Genomic DNA, 13,811 nt, shown 5'->3' on the forward strand with positions numbered 1-13,811 from the left:
ATTATTCTATTTGCCTTTGCAGCAGCTGCCTGACACTGGCCACTAAACGTGACCTTGTCATCCACCAATACACCCAGGTCTTTTTCAGTTACAGTTTGCCCAGCGTTTTACAATTAAGCATATAATTATACATTTTATTTCCTCTGCCCAAGTGCATTACCTTACATTTATCCCCATTAAAGCTCATTTACCATTTATCAGCCCAAGCTTCTAGTTTACATAGATCCTCCTGTAATATAAAATTGTCCTCCTCTGTATTGATTACCCTGCAGAGTTTAGTGTCATCTGCAAATATTGAAATATTACTCTGTATGCCCCTTACAAGGTCATTAATGTCGGATGACTCTGTGATAGTTGGCGGTATTGGGAAGGACCAGGATGAAGAGGAATATAGAAGGGTGGTTGCGGACTTTGTAGTATGGTGCCAGGCTAACCATCTAGAACTAAATGTTAAGAAAACCAGGGAGTTGGTGATGAGCTATGGAAGGTGCAAGAAGGTATGCCTACCTGTTACCATTGACGGTCAGGATGTGGAGATGGTGGACAGTTTCAAATATTTGGGGGTTTACCTAGATAGCAAGCTAGACTGGAAGTGCCACATGGAGAAGGTCTACAAGAAGGGGATGAGTAGATTGTACTTCCTAAGGAAGTTAAGGTTGTTTAATGTGTGTGGCAAAATGCTTGAGGTGTTCTACCAATCCATTGTGGCTAGTGCCACCTTTGCGGCAATAATTTGCTGGGGTAACAGTGTGCGTGTTGCTGACGCCAATTTCCTCCAGGATAAATAAAGTATATCTTATCTTATCTTATCTTATCTTATCTTAATAAATATGTTAAAAAGAAGCAGGCCCAATACTGACCCCTGTGGTACCCCACAGTTAACTGAGACCCAGTCTGAGTGTGTTCTAATTTTGGTTAGAAACATATTCAGAATGTATTTAATCATATAAAAACTGTGCACAATTATATTTATTGATCCTAAAATAAAAAAACGCTGCTCACCTCATGCACGTCACTGACAGCGTGGGAAAATTCTCCTGCACTCAGCGCTTCAGCGTGAGAATTTTCCCACGCTGTCAGTGACGTGCATGAGGTGCGCCGAGTTCATTGGACATGACCTCGGCTCATCTGGATGCCGTCACAGCCAGACACTGAGGAGCGCAAGCATGCCTGCGCTTATCAGTGTCTGCGGGATGATAGGCTGGATGGCAGCGTTCTGCTGCGGTCCAGCCAGTCATCTCGATGTAGCAGAGCTGGAGCCGTCGTGGGAGCCATGGAAAGGTAAGGATGAGGTTGCTTTATTATTTTACTTTTATTGCAGGAGATCGTTGGCTTCAGCTGGAATGGGCGTGACTGTAAGTATGGTTTAATTTAGAACAATAAAGAATTGTGTGTTTATTTCAATTAAAGGACTTTTTTCTGGGTGTTTGTGTTTTTTTTAAATACTTTACTAGAAATTCATGGTGGTCATGTCTAATATTGGCGTGACCCCATGAATTTCGGGCTTAGGGCCAGCTGATAATGCCAAGCTGGCCTTAACCCCTTTATTACCCAGTGAGCCACCGCACCAGGGCCCTGGATGAGTTGGGTACAGCGCCAGAAGATGGCGCTTCTATGAACTCGCCATTTTCCGGGGCGGCTGCGGACTGCAATTTGCAGCGGGTGGGGCCCAGAAAGCTTGGGCCTCCCTGCGCTGCAGATTCCAGCCCCCAGCTGCCTAGTTGTACCTGGCTGGACACAAAAACAGAGCGAAGCCCCATGTCAATTTTTTTTTAATTATTTCATGAAATAATTTTTTTAAAAAAGGGCTTCCCTATATTGTTGTGTCCGGCCAGGTACAAATAGGCAGCTGGTGGTTGGGGGCAGCCTGTTCCTGCCTGCTGTACCTGGCTGGACACAAAAATAGGGCGAAGCTCCACGTATTTTTTTTTTAAATTCATGAAATTCATGGAATAATTAAGAAAAAAAGGGCTTCCCTATATTGTTGTGTCCGGCTAGGTACAAATAGGCAGCTGGTGGTTGGGGGCAGCCCGTTCCTGCCTGCTGTACCTGACTGGACACAAATATAGGGCGAAGCCCCAAATCAATTTTTTTTAATTATTTCATGAATTTCCTGAAATGATTTAAAAAAAATTGACGTGGGGCTTCGCCCTATATTTGTGTCCAGCCAGGTACAGCAGGCAGGAACGGGCTGCCCCCAACCACCAGCTGCCTATTTGTACCTGGTTGGACACAACAATATAGGGAAGCCCTTTTTTCTTAATTATTTCATGAATTTCATGAAATAATTAAAAAAAAAAAAATACGTGAAGCTTCTCTCTATTTTTGTGTCCAGCAAGGTACAACTAGGCAGCTGGGGGATGGAATCTGCAGCGCAGGGAGGCCCAACCTTTTCCCCCCCCCCCGCTGAAAATTGCAGTCCACAGCCACCCCGGAAAATGACGCGTTCATAGAAGCTGGATGCTGTACCTGGCTGGCATACAAAAATATGGCGAAGCCCACGTCAAAAGTTTTGGGAAAAATTAATTAAAAAATAAATAATACTTTAGGGACTGCATCTTTATTAACTCCTCAAATGTCATTTAGTGTTAAAATAAAGGATTTATTTTAAAAAAAATTGATGTGGGGCTTCGCCCTATATTTGTGTCCAGCCAGGTACAGCAGGCAGGAACAGGCTGCCCCCAACCACCAGCTGCCTATTTGTACCTGGCCGGACACAACAATATAGGGAAGCCCTTTTTTAAAAAAATTATTTCATGAAATAATTTAAAAAAATTGACGTGGGGCTTCGCACTATATTTGTGTCCAGCCAGGTACAGCAGGCAGGAATGGGCTGCCCCCAACCACCAGCTGCCTCTTTGTACCTGGTTGGACACAACAATATAGGGAAGCCCTTTTTTTCTTAATTATTCCACGAATTTCATGAAATAATTAAAAAAAAAAATGCGGGGGGCTTCGCCCTATTTTTGTGTCCAGCCAGGTACAACTAGGCAGCTGGGGGCTGGAATCCGCAGCGCAGGGAGACCCAAGCTTTCTGGGCCACCCCCGCTGCAAATTGCAGTCCGCAGCCGCCCCAGAAAATGGCGCGTTCATAGAAGCGCCATCTTCTGGCGCTGTACCCAACTCATCCAGGGCCCTGGTGCGGTGGCTCACTGGGTAATAAAGGGGTTAAGGCCAGCTTGGCATTATCAGCTGGCCCTAAGCCCGAAATTCATGGGGTCACGCCAATATTAGACATGACCACCATGAATTTCTATTAAAGTATTTAAAAAAACACAAACACCCAGAATAAAGTCCTTTAATTGAAATAAACACACAATTCTTTATTGTTCTAAATTAAACCATACTTACCATCACGCCCATTCCAGCTGAAGCCAACGATCTCCTGCAATAAAAGTAAAATAATAAAGCAACCTCATCCTTACCTTTCCATGGCTCCCACGACAGCTTCAGCTCTGCTACATCGAGATGACAGGCTGGACCGCAGGAGAACGCTGCCATCCAGCCTGTCATCCCGCAGACACTGAGAAGCGCAGGCATGCTTGTGCTCCTCAGTGTCTCGCTGTGACGGCATCCAGATGAGCCGAGGTCATGTCCAATGAACTCAGCTCACCTCATGCACGTCACTGACAGCGTGGGAAAATTCTCCTGCACTCAGCACTTCAGCGTGAGAATTTTCCCACGCTGTCAGTGACGTGCATGAGGTGAGCTGAGTTCATTGGACATGAACTCGGCTCATCTGGATGACGTCACAGAGAGACACTGAGGAGCGCAAGCATGCCTGCGCTTCTCAGTGTCTGCGGGATGACAGGCTGGATGGCAGCGTTCTGCTGCGGTCCAGCCTGTCATCTCGATGTAGCAGAGCTGAAGCTGTCGTGGGAACCATGGAAAGGTAAGGATGAGGTTGCTTTATTATTTTTCTTTTATTGCAGGAGATCGTTGGCTTCAGCTGGAATGGGCGTGATGGTAAGTATGGTTTAATTTAGAACAATAAAGAATTGTGTCTTTATTTCAATTAAAGGACTTTATTCTGGGTGTTTGTGTTTTTTTTTTTAACTTTGACTATGGGGTTAGTAATGGGGGTGTCTTATAGACGCCTCTCCATTACTAACCTGGGCTTGATGTCAGCTGGCATTATAAGCTGACATCAACCCCAACCCTATTACCCCACTGCCACCGCTACAGGGCAGTGGGAAGAGCGAGGCTAAGTGCCAGAATTGGCGCATCCTATGGATGCGCCATTTCTGGGGTGGCTGACGGCTGGTGTTTCTAGCCTGGGAGGGGGCCAATATTCATGGCACCCTTCCTGGGCTATTAAAATCAGCCCCCAGCTGTCTGCCTAGCCTTTGCTCGCTATTAAATTAGGGGCGACCCCACGTTATTTTTTGGGGGGGGTTCCCCCATTTTAATAGCTAGTAAAGGCTAGGTATTCAGCTGGGGGCTGATATTAGTAGCCTGGGAAGCTCCGTGGGTATTACCCCCTTCCCAGGCTTCAAACATTTGCCCCAGCTGTCTGCTTAACCTCCGCTAGAGCCTAAAATTAAGGGGAACCCCACGCCAATTTTTTTTTAAATAAATCCTTTATTTTAACACTAAATGACAAGTACAGTAATCAACACTGTCACTGTACTTCATATATATGTGACTGACATGTTTCTATCTATCTAATCTATGTATGATTCTCTATTCTTTCTATTCTAAATTGTCGGGTACAGATGCTGAATTGCCGGCCGGCTTTTTTAAAGAGACGGTGCACGAAAACACTAATATTTTTTTAAATAAATCCTTTACACTAAATGACAAGTACAGTAAGGAACACTGTCACTGTACTTCATATATATGTGACTGACATGTTTCTATCTATCTAATCTATGTATGATTCTCTATTCTTTCTATTCTAAATTGTCGGGTACAGATGCTGAATTGCCGGCCGGCTTTTTTAAAGAGACGGTGCATGAAAACACTAATATTTTTTTAAATAAATCCTTTACACTAAATGACAAGTACAGTAAGCAACACTGTCACTGTACTTCATATATATGTGACTGACATGTTTCTATCTATCTAATCTATGTGTGAAGCTCTATTCTGTGTGTTATAAATTGTCGAGTACCGCTGCTGAATTGCCGGCCGGCTTTTTTAAAGAGACGGTGCATGAAAACACTAATATTTTTTAAAATAAATCCTTTACACTAAATGACAAGTACAGTAAGCAACACTGTCACTGTACTTCATATATATGTGACTGACATGTTTCTATCTATCTAATCTATGTGTGAAGCTCTATTCTTTCTGTTGTAAATTGTCGGGTACCGGTGTATGCGCTGATGAATTGCCGGCTTTTCATGTCATTCTACATTATTCTTAGTTGTTTTACTTCATGTAGAATTAGCCTACAAGGAAGGAAAGGGTTTATTTTCATTCCGATATTTGTGTCCCATTGACTTGCATTGGTTTCCGGTATCGGAATCGGCGATATCCGATACTTTTTGGGTATCGGCCCGATCCAATCCGATACGATATTTCCTGATATCGGAAGGTATCGCTCAACACTAATGACAACACAAAAATAAGTGATTTTTTTTTTCACAGTGCATTAATTGTACAAAATACTAAAACTATATAAATGTAACATCACCATAATCATACTGACCTACAGAATAAAGATAACACTTTATTTGGTGACTAGGGTAAAATTGAAAATGCCAAAAATCAGTTGCAGAATTACTGTTTTGTTTATAATCCTTCCAATAAAGAGCCAATGAAAGCTTGTTAATAAGTTATATAAACTCCAAAGTGATTTCACTGACAAATATGATTATTTCGCTTGGTCGAAAGGAAACTTAATGTACGAACCATGAACCAAGGCAAGGTCAACATTGTCAAAGCTGAAATAGACAGAACAGGACTCGACTTACTTAGAATTAGAATTTATGAATTAAGATGGACTCAATCCAGACATTTCCAATCAAACGTACATTGGGTTTGCTATTCTGGGAACAATACCGAAGACTAAAACAATGTCACTTTTATTATCAACCGAAGATTGGCCTATTATGTCCTGAAGTACAATGCAGTCAGTAATAGAGTCATCTCGATACGACTACAAGGAGCGACAAGCCATGTCACAGTTATACAAGTCTATTGACCAACAATGTATGCCTAGGGGGAGGAGGCTAAGCTACGATCAAGTTCAACAGGAAATTAGCAAGACACCAAAGAAGACGTACTCATTATTATTGGAGACTTGAATACCAAAGTGGTCCACGGCAAACATGGAACTGTTGTTGGCAACTTTGAACTTGGTGAACAAAATGGGGCTGGAGGAAGATTCATTGCCTTTTGTATGACAAATCAACTGTCCATTATGAACACCTTCTTCCAAAATCACAAATCGAAGACTATACATGGACATCAACTAATGGGGCCTATAAAATTCAGATTGACAACATATGTGTTTGCCAAAGATGGAGGTCGTCAATCATTACAGTGAAAACAAGGCCAGTAGCTGTCTGTAGAACTGATCATGAACTTTTGACATCAAAGATTAAAGTCAAGCTGTGCAAAAGGAATAGACAACAAGCTGTTCCAGCTTCGATTTGACTAAGATATCTGAAGTTTTTTGGAATGGTCTGCACAACCAATTTACATCACTGTACATGGATGAAAGAAAGTCTAAGGAATGATGAACACATGTAAAGATTATTATTACTGAAGATGCCAGTAAGAAAATAAATAAGCGGCAGAAGAGATCTCTGCAGCAATGTTTAACATAAAATACCCTAAAGATCATCAAAGAAAGATGAATGGCAAAAGGTAACAAGCAGGACACAGATAGCATCAGTAAAAGACTAAAGAGAGCCATTCGAGCAGACAAAGAACTTTATTACCAAAAGATATGTACAGAGATAGAAAGCGAACATCTGAGGGGCAAGACCAGGAAGGCAAAATAACTAAAGATCAAAGAGATACCATGAAAGCTTCAACCAAGAATGGAAATGTAGAAAGATGCCAACAGGAACAAACTGTGCCAGAACAGATCAAGGAAAGATGGAAAGAGTAAACAGAGCGCCTCTACAAGGACGATTCATTGATATGGGAAAAAACTGAGTGTTATGCTTGAGCAACAACTCACTCGGGATAATAGGTAAAAAACTGCAACTGACCCTGCTGGTTCTTGTACAGACAAGATATCCTGACCCCGCAGTCCCTAGTGGTTCATACGTGAGCTGAGATAGCCCTAACCACAAACTAGCAGATGTAAGCTCGGACCTATGCTGCCTGATAGGCTGTGAGCTCTTCAAGTTCCTCCTAAAGAACCGGAGGCAGAGCAGAGTGTGGATTACCTACAAAAAGGAAAGTCTGCTGAAAAATAAAGATCCCAAAGTGAGTAAAATAAACCACAAAATACAAAATAAAGTATAAAGTACGTAATGTTAGATAATATGCAGCCTACTTCCTAAAAAGAAACAGAAAATAGGTGCAGAGTAAGGAACAGAAACAGCAAAGAGATAAACCCTAGCTGGAATTTCACTCACTGGCTTTAAACTACAGCAGAATGGCTGAACATAAAAAGAGACTATCAACAGCAGGAAATGCCAGCAGGAGAAAAGAATATACAGCCGCACCCATAAGGTGCTAAGGCAGGCAAATAAAAACACCTGTGTAATGCTAAACAGACTGCAGTCAGAATAACAAAACCTAAATACCCGGAGAAAAGGTGTCTGCTGTGGCTTGGTGGACAGAGAAGCCGACCACAAAACACAGACTCGAGGGTTTGAACACAGGAGCATGACACTGAGACTGGAAATGATGGAAAACCAAACATCCTGAAAGACGATGTCATTGCTGCGATAAAGTTTCTGTCAAACAACAAAGCCTTTGGATGTGACAATATTCCAATAGAGCTAATAAAGTCTTCTCAAGCAGGAGTTGATGTTATAACATGCCTGTGTAACAGATATGTGTTATGCTGGCAAATCGCATGCCTTCTAAGCGCAGCCCTACTCACCATGTGTTTCGCTCTGCTCCACCCAGTACCTGACCGTCGCTTTGAGTTGCCTTATGCTTCTCTTCCAGCTCTGCTGTTTGTGAGTGATAGGGGTGTGGCCTAACGATGCAGAAATTTGTATCCATTCTGCCCTGCAGAGATCTGCTTCCCTGGCTTATCACCTGCCAGCAGGTGATATATTATGTGTCTCCACCTCCATTCCTCGACTGAACTTAGGTTCTAGTAGCTTAGTCTCTTGCTTCCTGCATTGGCATATTCTTGTTTTGCCTCACCTATTATTGACCTTGCTTACCTTCTTGTTTATCCTGATCTCTCTGCTCTTGATCTCGGCTATGAATTCAGAACCTGTCCTTTCTGCTCCGACTTTGGACCGTCTGACTACGCTATTGTCTCACCCAACTGTACCCCGTGCCCGAGTTTCTGACACTCTGGTCAGCTGCTGCAGTCCCCAGGATTGCCCTGGAGTGGTACTTGGTGTCTACCGGTGGCCCAGCCTATCCTCACCATCAGAGGCTTTAGTGAATACCCGGTAGACACTTAGTCACACCCCTCCAGAGTAAGCCCGGACCGTGGCACAGTGGGCACACACCCATTAGCATTACAGGATTTTAAGGCCATGGACCCTGCTGACAAATCGGGACCCAGAGACCCCAAGTCTAACATACAAGTGCTGTGCGAGAAAGTCCATTTTCAACGAGAGTGTCAAGACCAGATGATGCAGACTATTAATGTGGTGGCAACTCAGTTGCAGGATCTGACCGCCATGATGTTCTTCCTCTCCCCCGCCTATACTTTGTCTGACCATCCTACTACAGGACAGACTGCCTCTCCAAGGAAACCACCAATGGCTCCAGTTTCTGGCGGAACAGCTAAGTTTCAGCTTCCGCCCCCGTTCCGCTACAATGGAGATCCCAAGGAGAGCCATGTCTTCATTAACCAGTGTCAGATATACTTCTCTCTCCACACCTCCTTGTTTCCAGCAGACTATGCTCGATGCTTCCATACACTGGCTGTGAAGCTAGCCTGGAAAGAAGAAACCCTGGTGGTAACCTTCTGGCAGGGCCTGTCTGGTCGAATTAATGATGAATTGGCAGGCAGGTATCTACCATCTTCCCTGAAAGCTCTTATACTTCTGGCTTCTAGCATTGATCTCCGCTTTCACGAACATGCTTAGGAACAAGTTCGAGTATAATCCCATGCCAGAGGACCCTCCAGGCTCGACCCAGCCTTCCAGTATATAAATAACAAAAGACTGATTGACACTTCCAAACAGAAAACTGCTGTGTACAGGTGCAAACTAAGAGTAGTCATCTCTATACATATGTGGCACCCTGCTGTTCACAGGTACCACAAGACCCAAAAGGGTGCATGGATGGACTTCTCCACAAGAGGCACTCGCTACACACAAACACCTCCACCCTTCCACCTCATACCACCAGAGGGGGCCTGTCAGGAACATATATATTGGAGGGTGGAGTTAGGTAGTCAGATCAGTCAGCTAGATCAGTTAAGAGTGTGCTCAATGAAGTAGCAGCACGCTGGCTCCTGTGCTGAGGCAAGTTGAGGCCTGCAGCACATGCTGAAGCCTGAGTTGAGGGCCCCGAGTGTGGCCGGAGGCAAGGAGAGAAGTGATAAGGGAGCAGGAGAGCATAATAGGCTCACCCCAGAATACCAGCCGGAAACCGGGTCCGCGCCTACTGGGGCATCTACACCCAGTAGGGATCACCTGCATACCAGGAGGACTACAAGTCCCCGGTCAACCTGAAGCTAAACCCATTGACAGGACTAGGAACCACGAAGGCCCCAGCATCCAGGGAGAGTGGTTGCCAGAGGAAAGTCCTACTACAAAGCCAGCAGGTGAGAGAGAGAGAGAGAGAGAGAGAAACAGCATAGAAGCCAGGCCTAGCTCCAGGCAGGTCAGAAGCAAAGGATCAGGAGGCATTATACCCACTCACTGGGGAGAGTCCAGAAGTGCACCCTTACCACCGAGTACCCTGGACCGTACCAGTTATCACACCAGTAAAGGTACTGAAGCGAACCCCTGTGTCCGTGTCCGTCATTCCCCCTGATCCGACATGGCCACCTCTCACCTGCATTCCCATCCATCCTACACTGCCCTGGGGCCCGCTCCACCTGTGGGGAGCCGTTCCAACCAAGCTGCCCTATCAACTGCCCCAGAGGTGTGCAGCAGCGCCGGTACCGATTACCGGACACCACAGGTGGCGTCACGATCAAACTACAACTCCCTTGTAAATAATCCCCTTTTTATTGACTGCCCTGGGCCACGGACCGGGCTGCAGCCACTGTGACATACATATATCTCATTCCCCAGTATCTAAAGGCCCAGCTGCCGAGTACCCCATTGCCCTAGGGGCGCGTCATCTCTGGCGTCACGAACAGGATTTCGTGCCCGTTGCCACCGGGTACTGTGTGCTGTAATTGAACTGTGTTTAAACTGTGGTGAACATTGCCGTCATTACCGCACCGCCGCGTGGGAAGAAGAGGGGCGTAACCGTGGGATCCAGAGAAACGTGACTACTGGAAGCGCGTGAAACCCAGGCCCCGCCTTGCGCCTCGGCGTCGAACCAGGAAGCGTCAGGTCCTGGAAAGAGACCGCCATCAAGTGCACGCTCTGACGTCAGCCACGAGAGAGACGCAAGGTCCTGGAAGAAGACCGTCGGCTGCGGAGCTGCGGCCTACCCGATCAAAGTAAAGAAGGTAGGCTACGGTTCACTAGAGTGGTGCAACCATGGCCGACGGCCAGCAAAACGCCGGGGCACCGGTTAACGCTCCCGATGCTCAACTCGCGCCCGGTGCTGAACAAGCTGAAGCAGCCACCCCACCAGCAGGGGTCGCGATTCCAGTCATACCCATGGCCCTGCCGTACATCCCTGGAGCAAAATGGCTTCCCCAGTACGATGGTAAACCAGACACCCTGTCTGGATTCAAAAGGAAAATATGCGGTGTGTTGGATATGTACTCTATGACTGGCAAACAGAGAGCCGCTGTTGTACTGGGACAATTGACTGGTGTTGCAGAGCGGGAAGTTGAAACTTGGCCAGCCGCAGACCAGGAGTCAGTATCCATCATATTCAAGAAACTCCAAGCTGTCTTTGAGAACCGCACTGAGACAGATCTCCGGATGAGGTTCTACCATTGTACCCAGAAACCTGAGGACAGTGTCCGGGACTATTCCTGGCGCTTACAAGAGGCGCTGCGGGCCCTGAAACAGGTTAGTCCAGCCAGCATACATGATGAGAGTAAAATGCTGACAGAACAATTCATCTGGGGGTTAAGGTCCCAGGAGGAGAGCAGAACTGTACGGTGGTGTGCCTAAGATCATCCAGATGCCACCTTTGACACGCTGAAGCACATGGCTATAAAGGTTCTGCAGCCCCTGGAAACATCAAATACTGCTAACCAATGTTACCAGGGTGGGGCCACCTCAGTGCCCGCAGCTCCCACTACTCCTTCGCTAGTAGCTGAAGCAAAAGCGCAAACAGCGCCCCCTAGTGAGCTGGACAGTCTGCGCTCTGAAGTGCGTCAGCTAAGCAAAACTCTGACCACTGTCCTGAGCGCCCTGAAGCTACAGACAGAGCCCAAGACGAATGGAAGGATCCTACTCGCCAACAGTCCTGAGGATGTCCACTGGATGAGGAGAAGGAGGACAACGCCACACCGTGGGAAGACCAGCGACCAACGTCGCCCCCCAAGAGAATTCATCTGCTACCGTTGTCGTAAGGCAGGCCACACTGCACGGACCTGTCCTTTAAACGAGCAAACACTGGGGCCGAGGGCCGACACCCAGGAGTAAACCAACCAGGCCCCTCAAGCTGGTACGACCGGTTCGTGGGAGGAAGACCTTTTCTGTCCATTTGTGCTGGACGGCATCGCAACACCTGCCCTACTGGACACCGGATCACAGGTAACCATCATACCTGATGTCCTCTACAAACGGTTCTGGTCCATAGATGAACTCCAGCCGCCAAACCCGAACCTCTTTGTGTATGCCTCCAATGGCCTTCCTCTTAGCCTAGTCGGGGTTAAGGAGGTGACAGTGAAGGTGGGAAGAGCGGAACTAAAGGACCAAGGACTGATTGTAGTGGAGTCTAACCCTGGTGATACAGACTTGTATATGATACTTGGCACAAATGTTGTTGGTAATTATTTGGGAGAAGTGTTGTTCTTGCTCCAACAGATGGCTGACACTGCCAAACCAGGGCAGAGGAGGGTGCTCCAGAAAGAAATTCGAGCCCTCATGAACCAGCAACAGGTAAAATTATCAGGTGGTGAAATTGGTAATATACGGGTGACAGACCCTATACCCATTGTGATTCCCCCGCTAAGTGAAATGCTGATTTGGTGTAGGGCTGCAATAGGTCTCAGGGGACAGAACTACCAGGCGGTAGTAGAGCCCATTAGCTCAGAGCACAGACCTACACTCTTAACTGCCAGAGGGGTAGTTGATGTACGCAATGGAAGGGTACCCGTATGTCTCCTAAATTATGGGGAGGAGGAAGTTAAATTGCCACGATACGCCACTGTTGCCAGATTGTATACTGTGGATAATAACGCCATACACACAGTAGAATCCTTGACCCCACCAGATACAGTGGAAGACAACTACTCAGAAGCTCAGCTGGAGGATTGGTGTCAACAGCTCCATGTTGGGACTGACGCCACTCCTGTCCATCAAAAACACGGTGCATACAGAGTGGTCCAGTAATACGAACAAGTGTTCAGTAAACACCCACTTGATTTTGGAAGGGTTAAAGGGGTACAACACCACATACCCACCAGTAACCATCCACCCATCAAGGAGCGTTACAGACCCATACCACCAACACATTACCAGAAAGCGAAGGAAATGTTGCATGACATGAAGAGGGCAGGGGTAGTAAGGGATAGCTGTAGCCCCTGGGCAGCTCCCCTGGTCCTGGTCAGGAAAAAGGATGGTAGCATGAGAATGTGTGTAGATTATAGACAGATTAATCGCATAATACATAAAGATGCTTACCCTTTGCCCCGTATAGAGGAATCCCTGGCTGCACTAAAGTCTGCAAATTACTTCTCTACACTGGATCTTACTAGTGGGTACTGGCAAGTCTCTGTTGCTGAGGAAGACCAAGAGAAGACAGCCTTCACTACCCCGATGGGACTCTGCGAGTTCAACAGTATGCCGTTTGGACTCTGCAACGCCCCCAGAACGTTCCAGAGGTTGATGGAGTGCTGTTTAGGACGCCGTAACTTCGAGACAGTGCTGATATACCTGGACGACGTTATCGTGTACTCCAGGACATATGAGGACCATTTGAAGCACCTGGCGGAGGTATTTGAAGCATTGTCCCGGTATGGGATGAAACTGAAGCCTTCCCAGTGCCACCTGCTCAAACGGAAGGTTCAGTACCTGGGACACATAGTCAGCCCAGAGGGAGTAGCACCAGACTCGGAGAAGGTCACAGCCATCCAGAAGTGGCCTGAGCCTTAGAACATCAAGGAGGTACGTCAATTCCTGGGACTGGTCGGGTAATACCGGAGATTCATAAAGGACTACACCAAAAAGGCAGCACCTTTACAAGATCTCCTGGTAGGACAGTCCAAGAGAGGCAAAAGTACCCCCATTCCAGTGGGGTAAGGAACAGGCTGAATCATTTGCAGTGATGAAGGAGATCCTAACTGGTGAAGAAATCCAGGCTTACCCTGACTGCAGCCAACCTTTCCTGCTGTACACCGACGCCAGCAACGAGGGACTGGGAGCTGTGCTATCAAAGAAGCAGAATGGCAAAGAAAAGGTGATTGC

Source organism: Phyllobates terribilis, unplaced genomic scaffold (genome assembly GCF_046119375.1).
Source record: "Phyllobates terribilis strain yellow unplaced genomic scaffold, ASM4611937v1 Scaffold_12__6_contigs__length_324123572, whole genome shotgun sequence".
NCBI classification, from domain to species: domain Eukaryota; kingdom Metazoa; phylum Chordata; class Amphibia; order Anura; family Dendrobatidae; genus Phyllobates; species Phyllobates terribilis.